At 38.2% G+C, this 21088-nt stretch overlaps 1 non-coding gene across 1 annotated transcript; it reads left to right on the plus strand.

Annotated features, from left to right (window-relative positions):
- Positions 1-18402: 18402 nt before the first annotated feature.
- LOC127116134 (small nucleolar RNA R71) lies at positions 18403-18509 on the plus strand. The gene has a single exon (XR_007801115.1). It is a non-coding gene; the product is annotated as a small nucleolar RNA R71 (small nucleolar RNA).
- Positions 18510-21088: the final 2579 nt, after the last annotated feature.

The raw sequence follows: 21088 nt of genomic DNA on the forward strand, positions 1-21088 counted from the left end.
TGGAGTGGATTCATGGCGTAGGAGCCGTACCTTCTTCAATGCATCAGCGAATAGCCATATGGAGGCCAGACGGGATCGTCGGAAACATTGAGGCGGATCAAAGCTATTTCATGACAGAGATAAACAATGTCAACAGTCAAAGTTTCGACAAGAACCTAGCTCACATACCTCCGTGCAGCCCAAAGAGGCCCTTGAGGCTGAAGTAAAATATATGGCTGTCGAAGCCAACAAAGAAAATTCCAACGAACAATGTCCCCAAAGGGACGTTGCAGAAGATTATGATAGCAACTAAATGGGTGAATGGCAACACCAGAAGCTTGACGCCATTTATGATGACGAACCTCTAGGATTCGAAAAAGATCCAGTGTCAACTAACGTGAAGATGGTGGCACAAGATCCATTAGAAGAAGTAAACTTAGGAGTGGGGGCAGAAAGTAGACCAACCTACATAAGCGCAAAAATGGACCCCCAGTTCAAGGTCGAAATAGTCCAGTTGTTGAAGGAATTCAATGACTGCTTCGCATGGGATTACGACGAGATGCTTGGTCTAGACATAAAGGTGGTCGAATTGCAACTGCCGATAATGGAAGGAAAAAAGCCAGTAAAGCAGACTCCACGACGCTTCGCACCAGAGATTCTGTCAAAAATAAAAGAAGAGGTCGAAAGACTTCTAAAGTGCAAGTTCATCCGCACAACCAGGTATGTCGAATGAATTGCAAATATCGTTCCTGTAATTAAGAAAAATGGCAAACTTAGGGTATGCATTGATTTTCGAGACTTAAATTCGGCTACCCCAAAGGATGAATATCCCATGCCAGTAGCAGAAATGCTTATAGATTCTGCAGCAGGCCATGAGTATTTAAGTATGTTAGACGGATACTCTGGCTATAATCAAATCTTTATCGCTGAAGAAGATGTTCCTAAAACAACTTTCCGTTGTCCTGGAGCAATAGGAACGTACGAATGGGTAATAATGCCTTTTGGTTTAAAGAAGGCTGGAGCAACTTACCAACGGGCTATGAATTCCATTTTTCATGACTTTATTGAAACTTTCATGCAAGTGTACATTGACGATATTGTGATTAAGTCTGTTTCAGGAAAAAGTCATATTGATCATCTTCGACAATCCTTTGAAAGGATGAGGAAGTTTGGTTTGAAAATGAACCCACTAAAATGTGCTTTTGGTGTGCAGGCGGGTGATTTCTTCGGTTTTGTGGTCCACAAGAAGGGGATCGAAATAAATGAGAACAAAGCCAAAGCCATAATGGAGGCGAAAGCGCCATCAATGAAAAAGGGGTTGCAGTGTCTGCTAGGGAAAATCAACTTCCTCAGAAGATTTATCTCCAACCTTAGCGGAAAAACGCAAGCTTTCTCTCCTCTACTTCGACTAAAGAAGGAAGACTTTGCATGGGGGCAAGAACAGCAAGCTGCCTTTGACAGAATCAAGGAGTACCTGGCTAGTCCCCCAATCCTAATGTCTCCTTGTAGAAAAAGAAGTATGAGATTGTACATTTCGGCGTCAGACAAAACATTAGGAAGTATGTTGTGTCAAGAAGATGAGAATGGCGTCGAAAGGGCCATTTATTATCTCAGTAGAGTCTTGAATGATGCTGAAACTAGATATAGTATTATAGAAAAACTATGTTTATGTGTATATTTCTCTTGTATGAAATTAAAGCATTATATAAAACCTGTTGATGTATACATTTCCTCCTATTTCGACGTAATAAAATATATGTTATCTAAATCTATTTTACATAGTCGAATTGGAAAATGGGCTTTAGCATTAACAGAATACTCCTTGAAATATCTACCTTTAAAGGCTGTGAAAGAACAAGTGGTTGCTGATTTTATAGCTGACCATTCTATAGATGAAGAAGTAGAATATGTCGAACTAGAACCATGGAAACTGTATTTCGACGGCTCCAGTCATAAAAATGGAACTGGCATTGGGATGTTGATTATCTCTCGTAACAGAATTCCAACAAAATTCAAGTACAAAGTTGAAAGTATGTGTTTAAATAATGAAGCAGAATATGAAGCTTTGATTGTCGGACTTGAAATCTTGTTGAAATTGGGGGCAACAAGAGTCGAAATAATGGGCGACTCTGAACTGGTGATAAAGCAGTTGACTAAAGAATATAAATGTGTGAAGGAGAATTTAATCATGTACTTTGTAATAGCCAATAGACTTCTCAAGGAATTCGACAATGTGGCCTTAAGGCACATCCCCAGGCTGGAGAATCAAGAGGCGAATGATCTTGCTCAAATAGCGTCTGGATACAAAGTGTCGAAGGAAAAGTTAGAAGAGGCTATCGAAGTCAGAGGAAGAGTCGCATCCACCAAGTTGTCTCCATCAGATTTGGAGTCAATAAGATTAGGATACGGTGACGAAGAAAATTTTGAGATATTCAATATAGATGATTCAGGAATTGCAGACTGGAGAAAGCCCATCAAGAATTATCTACAAAACCCAAATCAGAAAGCAGAAAGAAAGATAAAATACAGGGCTTTGAGTTACGTACTTTTTGGAAACGAATTGTTCAAAAAGACTGAGGAAGGAGTCTTGTTGAAATGTTTAGGTGAAGATGAAGCCTACATAGCGTTGTCGAACGTGCACAGTGGAGCGTGTGGCGCACACCAAGCAGGTCATAAAATGAAATGGTTATTATTTCGACAAGGAATGTATTGGCCAACAATGCTGAAGGACTATGTCGAATTTGCAAAAGGTTGTCAGGAATGTCAAGTACATGCAGGCATACCCCATGTTCCTGCAAGTGAATTGCATTCAATTATAAAGCCTTGGCCATTTAGAGGTTGGGCTTTGGACTTGATCGGTGAAATTCGACCAGCCTCGTCAAAAGGGCAAAGGTACATTCTGGTTGGGATAGACTATTTCACTAAGTGGATTGAAGCTATACCATTGGTAAATGTGGATCAAGAAGCAGTCATAGATTTTATCCAAAAGTACATAATTTACAGATTTGGGATACCTGAAACGATAACAACAGACAAAGCATCTGTGTTCACTGGTAAAAACATGCAGAAATTTGCACAAGAAATGGGTTTTAAACTCCTTACTTCGACACCTTACTATGCTTAAGCCAACGGGCAGGTTGAAGCAGCCAACAAGGTAGTGATAAATTTGATCAAGAAGCATGTAGGGAAAAAACCTAGAAATTGGCATAAAACTTTAGATCAAGTTTTGTGGGCCTGTCGAACGTCTCCAAAAGAAGCAACAAATTCGACTCCATTTAAGTTGACTTATGGACATGATGCAGTTTTACCAGTCGAAATATATTTGCAGATAGTTAGAGTGCAAAGGCATCATGAAATCCCATCAGATATATATTGGAGCATGATGATGGACGAATTGGTTGATCTGGACGAAGAAAGACTGTGTGTGCTAGATCTAATAAAGAGACAAAAAGAAAGAGTCGAAAAGTTTTACAATAAGAAAGTAAAATTCAAGACCTTCTTAATTGGTGATCTTGTTTGGAAAGTAATCCTTCCTATGGATCGAAAAGATAAGTTAATGGGAAAATGGTCTCCTAAGTGGGAAGGACCTTTCCAGATTTTGAAAATGTTTTCAAATGGCGCGTATGAGATTGAAGAAATAGGGAAAGATGAGAGAATCCTAAAGATAAATGGTAAATATTTGAAAAAATATAAGCCAATATTGCAAGAAGTAAAAATAACAGTCAAATAATTAAAAACATAATTGTGATAGCTCTGCCAAGTGAAAATGGCACTAAAGTTATTTACAAGAAAGCCTCAAAGGGCTGAGAATTGTTAAAATTAATTCGACTACAAATTGAGATTAGCAAAAGTTTCTTTCAACGTGGCGAATTTCTTCCTCTAAAACTGGAGTCGATGGTCACAAAGACTTTTGTGAGTAAAGAGAGTCTCAATCTCTTGACTAAGTTGCTGGCCCTTTTCTGCATGTCGAATACCCGCCTTCAGTTCGTCTTCAATCTCAGTCTGCTTAGGTTGTTGTATAGATGCCTTGCGTTTTTTCTCTTGAGAGATCTTCTCTTGAAGAGCTGCTATTTGTTTTTCCCATTTCTGGATATTATCATCACAAACAACAACTTCTTTGATGTAAGTTTCAGAAAGCTGTTGTAGCTTTGAAACTTTGTCAGTCGAAGTTGCAACAGCGTTCCATTCAGCAGTTTGAGCTTCAGATTTTGAGGAGATTTGCTGGGTAAGATCTCTTTGACGATGAAGGTATGCAGTTGCCAAGTCAATAAGGGTCGTCAACTCCATCACAAAACTGCCAACCTCAGCAGAAGTTTTCAAGACATTGACTTGCTTCAAAATTTTCTTGAGGTCAATATGGGCAAGGGCGTTTTCTTCCAAGACTTTGAACAAATCGACATCAAGGATTTTCGTCTTAATCTTGGTCAACATGTTGCCAAGAGATGGTGCTTCAGAAGTGGCCCCAGAAGTAGTCGAACTGCTCTGCGAAGAATCTTGAAAATTAAAACGAGCACTAAGCATAGCCTTCAGATACTCTAAGAGTCTCTGCACTTTGAGATTTTCAAGCTCCTCGCGAGAGAAACTAGTCGAACCAGTTGATTTGCCACTTCCTGGGGTCTGGTCAAGAGCAGATGGAGTGTTTCGCTCTAAAGTTTGCTCAGCCTCTGTTTGTTTCGACTGGTCTCCCCCATCTTGGGCAGTTTCGTCTTCATGCTCATTTTCGACTCTAGCTTCCATGTCAGTATCATCACCATGAGCTGCAACACCAAATCCTGGATGAGGAGGAGATTCGTCTTCAGAAGCTTCACCCATTGTAGTGTCGAACTCTGCTACAGTCTGCCTGTCATGATCACTTGTGGGGATATCTTCTTCTTGGACTGTTTCCTCCAGAATTTTCTCAGGTGTTCTTTCGACAGCCACTTGTTTCTGCAAAATAACTCTAAGTTTAGAAGAAAGAGAGGCAAAAAAGACGAATAATACATTCGAAATTAAGACTTACCTCAGGAATCTCAGTGTTAAAGCTAGATTTCCCACTCTCCGTATCCTTCGACTGAGGGTTAGCAGTGGGAGTACTTGCAGAATCCTTCCTAGTTGATTTAATTATGGATCTTTGGGAAGAGACCTTTGTAAGTTTCTTCTTCTGAGGAGGAGGGGGGATTAGCTCTGGAGATTCGTCACCATATTCTTCATTAGGAACATTATCCTCTTCTTTCTCCTCTTCAATCTTTCTCTTTTGGACTGTTGGGGGTTTTCGACTTACCTAGTCATGCAGACCAAAACCAGTTAGTTTCCTAAAGGAAAAAAGAATAAATGAGAAGAGTTAAAGTGTTGTACCTTTGTCGAATGTTTCTTAGCAGCATTTGGCGACGCTTCGACAGAAGTTTTCTTGGCAGGAATCCTTATGGCTAAGAAAAGAAAAGAAATTTAGAAGCAATATAAGAAATACATGATAATACAGTCAGAATAACAAAGGAAAAATCATGTTTCTCTGTGAACACCTTCAAGAATGGGATCTTCCACGCAAGCGTGTTCTATTCCAATATGAAGGTGTCCTGGGTAATTGTCGAGATGATACTTAGTCGGAACCACACGCTCAGCAAGTTTTTTATAATGTTGACGAAGAATTCTCATATAGTTCCCACAAACGAACCAATCTGGAAATGGAGGGCTAAATGCCACGCCAAACTCAGCAGTGGGTAAGGGAGGAAACTTTGGCGGATGACAGCTGAAAGCCAGGTCATAACGCGCTTCTGGTCGAACGTGTGAAGGCAATGACAGTTTTCCAAACTTCTCCGTCAATTTTTGTTTTAAAGTTACTGCTGCTTCGCGTATGGTTCGACTAAGATTATCAGGTCTATACTCAGTTTCAAAATATTTTTGAAATATTTGTATTTCTTTAATGTGTCTTTGAATACCTTTTTTGGTCCGATCCTGCACAAAAGCAAAAGCATTTGTTAAATGCGTAGTGAAAGCTGCTACGTCAAAAAATTTGTTGGAATAATAATCTTTCCACCATTCATCAAACTCAGGAGTACATAGAAAAGATGGTCGAAAGATCACTGGTCGAATGTCAAGAAAGTCATCAGTCAGCTTCTTCGACAGTTCCCTGCTCTCATCTTTAGTATGAAGGGAGTTGTAGAAAATGATGGACCCTTTCTTGGGGAATATGGGTCGAGGCTTTATTTGGATCAAGCCAAATTGCCTAGCAACAAGATTGGGTTGATAGACTATCAAAGCTATCTGGGTTTTAATGGCGTTGCGATGGGAAAAAAGAAGCCTAGGGGTTAAGAATGATTCCCAAACATTCAAAAATACATTTTCATCTTTCTGCATCTCTAAGGGCAGTTGTTGGGTGAACCATTTAAGTCCAATTTTTCTATCAGCAAAAGGTGCCATGGTCGAAGTAAACTGATACCTCTTGGAAAACATCATGACATAACTTTTGAAGGCTTGTCGAAGGCTAATTCCTTCATCAGTTGGGGTTAGTTGCACTAACCTAGACCATTCGACAATCCTACCTTTCACTTCTTCTTCGCTCACTTCTGGTGCTACAGGAAGATTGGCTTCAAAGGTGGCATTAAGCCATAATTGCAAGAGCCAGAAAGGTCCTGATAAGTTGATTTTACCTTGGGTTTTGATGGTTTTCAAAAGATGTACGCTCTCACTCAGAGATTCGTAAAGGTTCGCCAAAATCATTTCGCTCAAACATAGTTTTGTGCCTGCATGAAGTTGATTGTCTATGGTGACGAATCTCTTGGCAACTTGGAGGGAGCGAGAGCAGAACACATATTTGGGTAACCACAGAGTCAAAAAGGCTATGTGTTCGACATCTGATACTTCCGTGGTGCTCTTGTCATGATAATAGGACGTAAATAAAGAGTATGGGGCGAGGCTAGTGTCGAACGCGATGGTATCTTCATTTAGGATAGTAGGGTCGAAATCTATACCGTTGGGGTGAAGGCCAACGATGGCTGCTGTGTTGAAGAGAGTAGGCGTAACCATCCCACAGGGAAGGTGAAAGGTATTATAAGTACTGTCCCAAAAGTAGAGAGAAGACAAAAGCATATTAGGGCAGATATTGGGTCCTACTCTCGACAACTGAATAAGGTCGAAAATGCCTACTTCTTTCCAAAAATCCCCTTTAACCTTTTCAATTTTATCTAGCCAAGATAAGTAGTCTGAAGGGTCTTTCGACCATGGGCAAGTTCTAAATATCCTGTTGTAATTCAAATAGGTTAAATTCAACTCTCCAGCATCCGTCGAACTCGATGGGTTATGTTGTTCTATAATTTTCTCTTTAGGCTGAGGTTTCACTCCAGCGCCTATGGGTTTTGTATGGAAATAAGACGGAAAAAATTCTCTTAAACGATCTGGTTTAATTTCTGGATTTGGAAGGGGACCTAACATAGCGTGACAGTTTCCAGAAATAAGAACAGGAATTAATACCTGGGATCTATAGATGCATTCTTTTTCTTTCTCATTTGGAGGTTCAGGAACATACTGTTGATTTCCAATAGTCATTGGTCCTTTCAAATCATGCACAGGAGAGAGAGCTGGATCTTGTTTCTTCTTGGAAGTTTGCTGCTTGAAGGTTTGTGAGGAGCCATTGTTAGGAAGAACAAAGGAATATTTCTCAGGGGAGTATGAAAGCTTAAGAAATGGGTATGAAGAAAAGTAATCTGAAGCGTTAAAAGAGTTCAGAGGAAAAAGGTTTATGGGTATTTATAGGAGGAAGATGATGAAAACGCTTTAGAATGGTAATGATGATGGTGGGACACGTGGTTGATTTTCATGGTGATGTTGAAGAGGTGGAAGTTGAAAAGAGGCCATGATGTTAGGAAATGATGGAGGTAAAGTCTGAATGTGGGCTACACATGACATCTTGGAGAAAGTGTAATGACGAATCTGTATTGGAACTTGAGATTACAAAAAACTTGGAAATAATGAAATTAAATGACATGGCATCAAAACACTGGTTGACAACAAATGACTGTTTCTCCAAAACAGTCGAAACATCTTTGCTGGGGGGCAATTTGTATACATGCGTTTTTGACGCCATGAGATTAGTATGCAGAATGGTTCTTTCGACAAATGACGTCATGAGATTAACAAGTTAGTTGATAAGTGTTGTTCGACATTTCGACAAGATATTTGCAGATGGAAAGACGTCTTTGACAGGCATGGATGATGTTATAGTATTTCGACAATTCGACAAAGTCTGGAGAGAGACGTCATTTCGACGTAAAGTGAAATTTCAAATTCAAAAGAGTTGTGACGTTTTGCAGAAGACACGTGGAAGCACCTGGCGAAAGGAAGTTATGCAGAAAGCCAAGTGTCATAGTTTTAGGATTTATTCGTTAGTAACAGTTATTTTTGTTTGTATATAAATAGGATAGTTATTATCAGAAAAGTGTGTGAAAAATTACTTGTACAAAATTCCTGCAAATACTCAAAGTACCCGTGTGAGAGAAAAAAGTCATATCTGGAACATGTATGTGTAAACAAACATCAATCCTTTCAAAGTTTTGCTTTATAAAATTCAAAGTCCTTTACCTATTTCTCTTTACATTTACTAGTCAATTATCTTCCTGCATCTCATTTTTCGACACTTTATGTTTCGTTATTTATTTTCTGCCATTTATCTTATCTTGTCAAATTTACATCTATTTAAACGTTTTAATCGACACCTTTCGACATAAAAGATTTGATAAGCCAAATGAAAGATACAAAAGGCGTTCTAGAGATTTACAAAATTATTTAGATTTGCACATGTCCTAGGATTTTTGTGGTTGATCCTGCAAGTAACCCAATTCTACAAGTTTTGGAAAACCAGAGGTTGTTCGCCAAAATACACCGCGAACAATGGGTTATTTTTCTGGCAGAAGTAAATGTGATGCCCTCGTGTATGCATTCTTTAATTTACTCTGATTATGCAATTGTATGATGTATTTAAGTAGTAGTAGTTTGGGGGGTGTTACAAAACTCATGTTTGGTTGTGAGAAGGTTTGTGTGCATAACTTTTGAAAAGCTCTCATGTGATAGAGTGGATAATCTCAAGAAGGAATTCTTGTGGACAGGAGTAGGTCAAGTGATTATACTAAACTTGTTTAATGTAATTCTCTCACTCCTTATCTCTTTATATTTCCGCTATTTACTCTAATTTCTATTTCTTTAATTATTTTGTTTCCTATTCTTTGTTTGTCTTACAAAATTGTTTTAAACAATTTCATTTATTAAAGAATTTTTAATTGCACATTATTTTTCAAGCCTCCACAATTCACCTTCTCCTCTTATATTTGAAGTCACTTATCAAATATTTTAGTCGAAAGTCCAATCCATAGATTTTGAGCCAAACTTGAGTTGAGGTATGAGATTGAGCATTAGGGTTAAAATCTTTTGTCTAAACAAATAGCTATATATAACTAGGGTTTAAGTTCCAAACACCCATGGACTGAAACTTTTGGGAATCTTCTAGAGAGGAGAAAGATATATCATAAAATCCTCCCCTAATGAGATTATACTCTATTTACTCAAAGATTGCCATAGTGGAGTTAGATTGGATCGCAAGACACTTATTTTTAGAGGAGAATTGCGATCATGCAGATTTAACTTACAACCCTTAATTCGCACCTTATACTCATCTTTTGAAATTGTTATTGCAATTATATCTCCTTCAATTACGAGTTGTGAAAGCTACGAAGTTGGTATATCACACACCTTATTAACGGTGTCGACAAATGATTTCATACTTTTAATCATGGTAGTAGTTTATATGGTTGAGTGGTTATGCAAGCCCATGGCATTACCACGGTTGCACTTAGAGTTCATGTCATAGTATCTTAGTAATTAAATCATGTCTTAACATCTATTTAATCACAATTACTAAATCAACTAGGTATAAAATCAATAATTCAAATATATTGTCCAATGATGAATCGCTTCTTTGGAAAAAGACTATTTGGCATAAAACTTAAGATAAGCACAAATCAGTTCCATGTTAGACAATATTAACAAATATTAGTTTTATATTATAACAAAGGGATGCCAATAAATAAAGTTGTCGACAAAATCTTTGAGTATAGCACTTAAAATATAACAAATAAGTTTAATAAAGAAGCTAAACTTTCAAGTATTAACATCATATGTCGAGAATATAATTGGAAACCTATAAAGCAATTTCAAAACACCTTTACACATCCCACCATACTTTGAAAGTCGAGGAGATATTTGTTGCGAAGAGATTCTTAGATTTTGCATCATAAACTATTTAACATCATTTTCCGAAGTCGCTACTATTCAAAGACTTTTTTATTATTTTCTCATCTTCTTTGTCTTTCTCTCTTTTCTTGTCATTTCACTAAAATGGAAGTAAAATTGCTTTAAAATTTATTTATTTTCAACCAAATTACTAAGTCTAAGTGATTTGTTTATTATCTTTTCTATCTCCTATCACTTTTCAATTACGCCAATCGGATTTATTGTAATTGGTGAAAACAAACCTATGCAATTCTATTTTTTCTGCTTTTTCTTTTAACAATGTCTCATCACATTACTTTGTACTTAAAAAAATCATTCCAAAAGATACTTTCTATCTAACTTTTTCCTTCTTTCTTTCTCCTGCTCATCTGACTCTTTCTCTTCTTTCTTCATGTTCTTAAAAAATATGTTTAAAACTTACACGGTCAAATTTACACTATTCTTCTTCTCTCTTCATCTAACTTTTCCACTTTTATATTCTTCTCTCGTGGTTCTTCCATGGTGGCTTCAAATATCACACACTAAATCAAATCTACAACAACACTTTTATTTCAAAACCCTAATCGATGTCACAAATGATAAGAAGATCTACACAAAAACGGTGTTTTGTAGGATGCGGATGACCTTCCTGTTGTTCGGTCTTCCAAAAACGGTGTTTTGTAGGATGCGGATGAAGTACCGGATAGTTGGGTTATGTATATGGGAAACAAGGAGCTCCTCCCAGTTGTTGGCATCTACACCGGATATTTTCCTAAAGAGGTCGAAAGCGGCAATTGTGCTCCAGTTTAAGTTTGGAGGGATTCTGGGGTAGACTTGACCTTCTATGGGGAATTGTAGCATGGTGCTCAATTGGTTTTGGGATAGGGAATACTCGGTGTTGAACATACGGAAGGTTGCGGTACCGGTTAAGAGTTCGTCTTCACCGGTGGGAGTGTTGTACGCATATGAACTTAAGAATTCTAAGGTTAGGGATGGGTAGGTGGATTGATTATGTGTGCAAAGAAAGGTTAGATTGGCAAGGCGGAGCATCCACTCGATACCTTGAAGTAATCCTAATTGTTGTAAACAAGTTGAATCAGGATACCTGGTAGAGGTGACACCTCATTGTTGGAAGCGCTCGAATTGCTCTCTTTGAAAGTTATCATCTTCGGATCGGAAGATGATGTTTCCAAAATTTTGATTTCCCGCCATACTGATGAATGAGTTGGAAGAAGTAATTAGGAAAGAAAAGAAATATATTTGATTGTAAAGGATAGTTGTGATGTAGGAAGGAAGGTATGGTGGGTATTTATAGGAAAAATTTTGAAGTTGGAAAGGGAGTGGTTGAAAAGTAAATAAATGTGGATAAATGTGAATAAATGGGGAAGGTAAAAAGGTGTATGGTTGTAACGTTCGTCTCCAACGGCTTTGTAACGTTCACCTGGTCAGCAAGGTGTTACGATTGTTACAGGGGCATGACGGGCGTCACAAGCACTTAGCGTGACGCCCGTGATAGGTTGTGTGACGCTCGTCACACTGTCTTTTTGGCAAGGTTTCTGCTAGCGTTCTTCAAAATGATTTTGGTAATTTATTTTTATTATTTATTTTGTTTTGCTTCAGATTATTTTATTCTGCTATTTAAATTTCCCTGCATGTTATTCTACTTTGTATAATAGTGCATAATTATATTATAATTTCGATAATTTATGTAGGCAGCAACAGTAGAGAGCATTATTGATAGATATTGCATAATTCATAATAAAATAGGATAATTCAATAGCTTCATAAAATAATCATAATGTAACAATGGAAGGAAAAAACAAAAATGCGAAAAAGAAACAAATACGAACATAATTTGAAATAACATTAATAAATAATCTAACTTAAAACTAAATAACTAAGAAAAACAACTTCCATCCATCTGCATGATCTCTGGCCGGAGGAGCAAAGGAGTTAACACGGTTTAGCAACTCGTGAAACTGATTTGTCATACCGTTCATGTATCCTAGAAATTCGTGTCTCATGCTAGCGAACTCTTCTCTGAGGGCGTCTTGTTCTGACATCAAAGCTTCAATGGCGGTGTTATAATCAGTTCCGGGCATATGATGTCTAAGGTCGGGTATTGCCGATTCTTCGGTCTGAACAGGTTGAGGAGGAGGAGCAATATCATAATAACCAGATGGTGTCTGAGGGTCTGATTCAGCATAAGGAATCTGGTCATCACAGATCTCATAGTCCTGGATGGATTCAGTGGATCTAGCAGGAGAGGGGGTTTCGTTCAGATTGTAGAGCCAGTTATTGCGGTTATGAACACTAGTCCTAGGATCGGGCATGGTGAATAGGCAAAGAACTTGGTTATTAATTATAAGCTCAAACTCGTCAGATCCTAGGTTTGCTATAAACATAGTGTTGAAGAGGAAGGGTATACTCATAGTAGTAATGCCACAAAAAGGGCTTAAGTCAAGCATAGGCTGACGTAATCCGATAGCATTACCAATCATGGTTATCAAACCGCCTATTCGAATTGGTGCTTGTTCGTCTTGGATAAGGTGGTCTAAATTTGCTAGCATAAAAGTGGCACCGTTTACTGGACGGTTCTGGGAAGCACAAAATATGATGAAGAGTTCATCACGTGAAACTGTGGTACTGTTTGGCTTCTTCCCAAATAAGGTGTGGGTCAGGATCTTATGGAAATAACGAAAGGCCGGGTTATGTATGTTTCCAGAGAGAAACTCATGTTCCTCGGGATCGTCATTTCCAGTCAAGTTACCCCAAAAGTGTTCAAGTTCTCTATATTCAAAAAGTTCTTCTTGGCTCACTGTAAATGTATCAAAGGATGTAGGGAAACCTAAGAGGTTGGTAAATTCTTGAATATTAAATTGGTATTCCATGTTAAACATTCTGAACTGGATAAAACCTCTGCTTATTCCTTTTCCATGGCTGGGTAGATATATCAGGGAGCTAAGGAATTCTAATGTTAGTCTCCGGTAAGTGACAAATTGTCTACGGACAGGAGCGGTTTCCCACCCAATCTGATTCAGCAAATACAGGACACTCTCTCTTAGTCCCAGGGCATTCATTGCCCAATCATCAGCATACAAACTAGGTAGCATCTCTCTCGTGGCTAGTTCCTCAAACTTTTGTTTCTGAGCTGTTCCTCTGAATTTGATACCCATACGATCAATTTGTCCCATCAGGTTAGTGTTAGCTAGAGAAAAGAAAAACAATAGTTTTAGTCAGGATTTGGCCAAATGCCGAAAGAAGAAGAAAAAAGTTTTTAATAAATTAAAATAAATTAAGAAAGAATACTAAATAAAAATTAAAAATTAAAAGAATAATTAAGGAAGAAATAGAAAATAATATAAATATTTGTGGGTTGTCTCCCACTAAGCGCTTTGTTTAATGTCGCAAGCTCGACATAAAAACTATCAATTATAATCTATAAGTTCTTGAGGAATTTCGTCTAAGTGTAAGACTTGTGAATCTTCATTGTTTTCTGCATAGTGATAATGTTTTAGACGTTGCCCGTTTACGGTAAATGGTTCCATAGATTTGCCTTTAATTTCTACTGCTCCACTGGGAAAAACATTGGTGATTTGAAAAGGACCTGACCATCTAGATCGTAGTTTTCCCGGGAATAACTTTAGCCTGGGGTTAAATAAAAGGACTGTATCGCCTTGTTTGAAGATTTTCCTTGATATGCGCTTGTCATGCCATTGTTTTGTTCTTTCTTTGTAGATTCTGGCATTTTCGTAAGCGTCTCTTCTGAGTTCCTCTAATTCGCTTATATCAAGGATTCTCTTTTCGTCGGCGGCTTTATAGTTTAAATTTAGATTTTTAATAGCCCAATAGGCTTTATGTTCTAATTCTACCGGGAGGTGACAGGATTTTCCATAAATGAGCTTAAATGGGGTTGTCCCTATGGGAGTTTTGTAAGCAGTTCGGTAAGCCCATAAAGCTTCTGGTAATTTCAATGACCAGTCTTTCCTTGAAGTGGCGACTGTTTTCTCTAGTATCTGTTTAATCTCTCTGTTAGACACTTCCACTTGCCCACTGGTTTGAGGGTGGTAAGGTGTCGCTACTATATATCTTACGCCATACTTAAGCAGTAGTTTTTCGAGTACCTTGGATATGAAATGCGATCCACCATCACTGACTACTATTCTTGGAACACCAAACCTTGGAAATATTATATTCTTAAAGAGTCTAGTTACTACTCGTGTGTCGTTTGTTGGAGAAGCTATAGCTTCAATCCATTTCGATACGTAGTCAACTGCCACGAGTATGTATTTGTTACCGAAAGAGGATGGAAATGGTCCCATGAAGTCTATTCCCCACACGTCGAAAATCTCTACTTCCAAAACGCCCTTTTGTGGCATCTCGTCACGTCTAGATATGTTTCCTGTGCGTTGACATCTGTCACATTTCTTAATAGCTGCATGTACATCCTTCCATATACTTGGCCAATAAAAACCGGCTTGTAGGATTTTAGAGCAGGTCTTGGACGTACTTGCATGTCCACCATAAGGAGCTGAGTGACAGTGTTGGATTATATTTTCTACCTCTTCCTCGGGTATACACCGACAGAAAATACCATCGGGGCCTCTTTTAAAAAGTAAGGGGTCATCCCAGTAATAGTGTTTTATGTCATAGAAGAATCGTTTCTTCTGCTGGTAGGATAAGGTAGGTGGAACTATTCCGGCAGCTAAATAATTGACGATGTCAGCGTACCACGGTGTAACACATATAGCTAAGGTGGTTTCTACCTGTTTATCAGCGTTATTTTCTTCCAAAGTAGCTATAAGTTTATCGTACGAGAAATCATCGTTGATTGATGTTCTTTACGGTTCAAGGTTCTCAAGTCTAGAGAGGTGATCTGCTACTACGTTTTCAGTTCCTTTCTTGTCTTTGATTTCCAAATCGAATTCTTGTAGCAACAGGATCCACCTTAGGAGTCTAGGTTTAGCATCCTTTTTTGTTAAGAGATATTTGATAGCAGCGTGGTCAGTGTAGATGATTATTTTGGCTCCGACCAAGTAAGAACGAAATTTATCTAGCGCAAACACTACTGCTAGAAGTTCTTTCTCGGTTGTGGCGTAATTCATTTGTGCTTCATCTAGAGTTCTACTTGCGTAATATACAACGTGAAGCTTTTTATCCTTCCGTTGTCCTAAAATAGCGCCCACAGCGTAATCACTAGCATCACACATTATTTCGAATGGTTCGTTCCAATCTGGTGTCTGCATTATGGGCGCGGAGATCAGTGCTTGTTTAAGCGTTTGAAATGCTTCTAAACATCTATTGTCGAATATGAATTCAGCATCCTTCATCAATAGCCCAGTTAAAGGTTTAGTTATTTTAGAGAAGTCTTTAATGAATCGTCGGTAAAAACCGGCATGTCCTAAGAAGCTTCGTACTTCTCTCACAGTTTTCGGGGGTTGAAGATTTTCGATTACCTCTATTTTGGCTTTGTCTACTTCAATTCCTCTGTTCGAGATGATGTGTCCTAAAACAATTCCTTCTTGTACCATAAAGTGACATTTTTCCCAATTAAGTACTAGGTTTACTTTTACACATCGCTCTAGAACTCTTTCTAGGTTTTCAAGGCATTCTTCAAAGCTTTGTCCGCATACGGAAAAGTCGTCCATAAATACTTCCATGATGTTTTCTAGAAAATCGGCGAATATTGCCATCATGCACCTTTGGAAGGTTGCAGGAGCGTTACACAAGCCAAACGGCATTCGTCTATAAGCGAAGGTACCAAAAGGGCACGTGAATGTTGTCTTTTCTTGGTCATCAGGGTGAATCGGTATCTGAAAGAAACCTGAGTAACCGTCTAGATAGCAGAAATGAGATTGTTTTGCTAATCGTTCTAACATCTGGTCAATGAATGGTAAAGGGAAATGATCTTTTCGGGTTGCTTTGTTTAGTTTCCTATAGTCAATGCACATTCTCCATCCCGATTCGATTCGTTTGGTTATAGTTTCTCCTTTTTCATTCTCAATGACTGTTATACCTCCTTTCTTTGGTACTACGTGTACAGGACTAACCCATTGGCTATCAGATATAGGATATATGATACCTGCCTCTAATAACTTGGTTATTTCCTTCTTCACTACCTCACTCAGGATCGGGTTTAGTCTCCTCTGGTGTTCCCTAGAAGTTTTACAGTCTTCTTCTAGCATGATGTGATGCATACAGATGGAGGGACTTATTCCTTTAAGATCGGTGATGTTGTAACCTAGTGCGGTTGGATATTTTCTTAAGATATGCATGAGTTTTTCTGTTTCGAGTCTTCCTAGGTCAGCATTAACTATCACTGGTCGTTCAAGTTCTAAGTCTAGGAATTCATATCTCAGATTTTTGGGAAGTGTTTTCAGGTCTAGGGTTGGTTTCTTAAGGCATTGCGTAGGGTCCGGTGTTATTGCTAAACACTGGTTAAGTTTGTCTTCTACAAGATAGTCAGATGATTTGTCTTTTTCTAACTCAGTTTCTTTTATGCATTCATCGATGATATCCATGAAGTAGCATGTATCTTCTATTGCAGGTGCTTTCAAAAATTGGGAAAGAATGAACTCAATTTTCTCTTCTCCTACTTCAAAAGTGAGTCGTCCTCGTTTTACGTCTATGATTGCACCGGCAGTTGCTAAGAACGGTCTTCCCAGTATAATGGGTGTAACTTCATCTTCTCTAATGTCCATAATTATAAAATCAGTTGGAATGTAGAATTGACCTATGCGCACTGGAACGTTTTCAAGAATTCCTACAGGATATTTAACGGAACGATCTGCTAGTTGCACAGACATTTTAGTTGGTCTTAATTCTCCCATTTCAAGTCTCTTGCATATGGATAAAGGCATAACACTAATACCGGCTCCTAAATCGCATAAGGCTTTGTCAATGACAAATTTTCCTATGTGACAGGGTATAGAGAAACTACCTGGGTCTTTAAGTTTAGGAGGCATATTCTGGATTATAGCGCTACATTCAGCAGTGAGTGTAACGGTTTCGCTATCTTCAAGTTTCCTTTTATTAGAAAGAATTTCTTTTAAAAACTTGGCATATGAGGGCATTTGCGTAATAGCTTCTGTAAACGGAATTGTGACGTTTAATTGTTTCAGTAGGTCAACAAATTTTTGGAATTGGCCCGCATCTTTGGTTTTAATAAGCCTTTGAGGGTAAGGGATAGGTGGTTTATAAGGTGGTGGAGGTACATAAGGTTCCTTCTTTTCTACGGTTTCCTTATTACTATCTTCCTTTTCCTTAGGTTCACTTTCCTTCTCAGTTGACTTTTCAGAGTTTTGGTTTTCTATCCTTGGGTCAGACGGTCCTTCCACTTCCGTTCCACTTCTCAGTATAATTGCATGAGCGTGGCTTCTTGGGTTAGGTTGGGGTTGGCCAGGAAATATACCAGTTGGGGCAGCAGTAGGCGCTTGTTGTTGAGCTACTTGTGATATTTGCGTTTCCAGCATTTTGTTATGAGTAGCCAGGGTATCTACTTTACTTGCTAGTTGTTTAATTTGTTCGCTAGTGTGTACATTCTGTTTTAAGAAATCTTTATTGGTTTGCTGTTGAGAAGCTATAAAGTTTTCCATCATGATTTCCAAGTTGGATTTCCTAGGGGCGTTATTGTTAGGTGTAGATGGAATCGGCTTCTGATATCCCGGAGGTATAGCTGGGGCTTGATTTGGAGATTGTCCAGGTGCGTATAAAGCATTATTACTCTTATATGAAAAATTGGGATGATTCTTCCAATTTAAGTTATAGGTATGCGAGTAGGGGCTTCCTTGAGCATAGTTTACTTGCTCTGCTTGGATTCCTGTTAGGAGTTGACAATCTGCAGGAGTGTGACCTTGGATTCCACAGACTTCGCAATTCTGAGTTATGGCTACCACGGTGGCTGGAGGTGACACATTTAAACTTTCAATTTTCTGGACCAGAGCATCCACTTTTGCATTAACATGATCAAGGTTACTTATCTCGTACATGCCAGCTTTCGTTTGAGGTTTTTCTACCATTGTTCGTTCGGTTCCCCACTGATAGTGGTTTTGAGCCATGCTTTCGATAAGTTGGTAAGCGTCAGCATAAGGTTTGTTCATTAGTGCACCACCTGCGGCGGCATCTATTGTTAACCTCGTGTTGTACAAGAGACCATTATAGAAGGTATGAATTACTAACCAGTCTTCTAAACCATGGTGTGGACAAAGTCTCATCATGTCTTTATATCTTTCCCATGCTTCGAAAAGAGACTCGTTATCTTTCTGTTTAAATCCATTTATCTGGGCTCTTAACATAGCTGTTTTGCTCGGAGGAAAATATCGAGCAAGAAAAACTTTCTTCAACTCGTTCCATGTGGTGACTGAGTTGGAAGGAAGAGATTGAAGCCATCTTCTAGCGCTATCTCTTAACGAGAAAGGAAAAAGACGAAGTCGAATTGTCTCTGAAGTGACACCATTAGCTTTAACAGTATCAGCGTATTGGACAAATACGGATAAATGAAGGTTTGGATCCTCGGTAGGATTTCCAGAGAATTGGTTCTGTTGCACTGCCTGCAACAGTGAAGGTTTAAGTTCAAAGTTGTTTGCTTCGATTGCGGGTGGATCAATACTCGAATGCGGTTCATCTTGCGATGGAACGGCGTAATCGCGAAGAGCACGAGCTGGTTCTGCCATCTCGGGTATCGAAGGGAAAATATTTTTGAAATCGGGAAGTTCAACAGGAGGGAGATTGTTTGCAGCACGATATTCCCGAATTCGTCGTAAGACTCGGAGATATAGTTCGATATCGTTGATTCGTAAGTAGAACGGCTCGCCTTGTGAGCGAGTGTGTGGCATACAAATCAACGAAAGAAAGAAAAGAAAAAGAAAAGCTTTAGTCTCTACAGCGTAACGGAAGAGTTACGATATCGACCAAATAAAAGTCCCCGGCAACGGCGCCAAAAACTTGATCGCGACTTTATGAGTCGAATTGGGGTACAAACTGCAAGTGCACAGTTCTATCGCGTAGTTTTAAAAGATATCGATCCCACAGGGACTTATGAATCGATATACCGTTATCTAAGGTTACTTTGTAAAGCTAAGGCAGGTAATACTTTGATTGTTTGGGGGAAAAGTTAAAACTAAAATAAGATCTAAAATAAATATCTAATAAGCGGATGTCGGTATGTAGTTCGTCGTAATTAGGGAATCAAATCTTCGTTGGTTTCTTGGTTTTTAAAATAAATCCTTTCAGTTGACACTATTGTTTAAAAGTCTTATCTCAAACTCTCGCTCTGTTGAATAAACTATGATTTTATATTAACGTAGTTGTCACTTATAGTTAAGTCAAAAACCACTTTTTGAAAACAATAGAATCCGTAGAAACTCTTTTTAAGAAAACACTAATCGTTTAAACACCCTTATCTCAAACTCTCGCTCTGTTGACTTAGGTTATATAATTAAATTCAAATGCTTAACTCTCGTCCTCACATTCAATCTTTAAAAATACTTTTTGAAAAAGATTAGAATTTAATTAACTCTAAAAATTGCTCTCGCCCTGATCTAGAATTAATGTCCAATTTACACTGTCCAGTCAAAAACTCAAACTCTCGTTCTATTGCTTTTAACTTCTTTATGTCTTTTACTTTCGTACAAAAACCTTGTTATTAAACCTGTAAATTGAGACCGTAAGAAGAGTGATTTTAATTTTAAACTTAATTAAACCAATTTGGTTTTGATTCCTTCATTCCGCTTACTTTACATACCGATACCTAAATAAATTAGCCAGACATGCTAAACAAACTTAAATAATTATCATGCATAAACAGATTCATCTCAGGCAAATAATATAAATAAACAATAAAACAGGGCATATATAAATTCAAACAATAATTAAAGAACCTGAGAAATTAAATAGCAGTCTTGAACACTCCACCACAGGCCGGTTGGATTTGTTCTTGAATTCTTCAATCAGACAGAAAAATAAAAGCGAAGGAATAAAAACTAGATTCTAACGTAAGGTTAGATCCGGTGAAAGGTACACAATAGTTTCCGGTGTAGAAACTATTGTGCGAAAAAGAATTAATTAAGTGATGGGAAAAGAAAATAGAAATTGCAAAGGAAATAATATAAAAGTTGTAAAAATAATGCTGTAAAATACTTATGCTGCTGGAAGAGAAAAAATGCAAAAAGGAGAAAACGGCGAGGAAGTATGTGGAACCGAGAGCTTTCCCAATTAGCTACTATTTATACTGCTACTTTTTGTAACTGCCTCCAAGGGTTTTCCGTGTACACGGTCTTCACGTTCCAAGGGTCAAGCGTGGAAGTAGCTTCAATGTGGTCTGTTGCGTTCCTGGTGCCAAAAATATAGGGGAATGGTGTGACGTCCGTCACACCATGTGTGACGCTCGTCACACAAGTGTGTAAAGCGTGACGTTCGTCACAGCCTTTGTGACGCTCGTCACAGGCACAGCACCTGTGCTTTTTGGGCTGGGCTTTGGCCTTTGGTATTTGCTTCTTTTCATTCCTTTTTGCACCTCCTTTTCTTCCTTTTTTACTTGTGCTTCAAATAAACCACCTGAGATAAATAGAAAGAAAATACCGCGTAATATCTAATAAAATGAAATGAATTGAAGTAAATAATAATATAATTTAATTTAATTGAGTCCAAAAATGTGATATAATTTCATGTTATCAATTACAAGGAAATATTAGGGTTAAGTTGAGACATGGTTGAATTAAAGCTACCAATTCAACCTGGAAAGAAGTGAATGAAACTGTTACCAAGGAGGTTTGTACTAGAGATAATGACTAAGATCAAGGAAGAAATCGAAAGGCTGCTCATAAGTAAGTTCATAAGAATGGCAAGGTGCGTTGAATGGTTAGCTAATATTGTT

The sequence above is a fragment of the Lathyrus oleraceus genome, chromosome 1 (genome assembly GCF_024323335.1).
Source record: "Lathyrus oleraceus cultivar Zhongwan6 chromosome 1, CAAS_Psat_ZW6_1.0, whole genome shotgun sequence".
NCBI classification, from domain to species: Eukaryota; Viridiplantae; Streptophyta; class Magnoliopsida; order Fabales; family Fabaceae; genus Lathyrus; species Lathyrus oleraceus.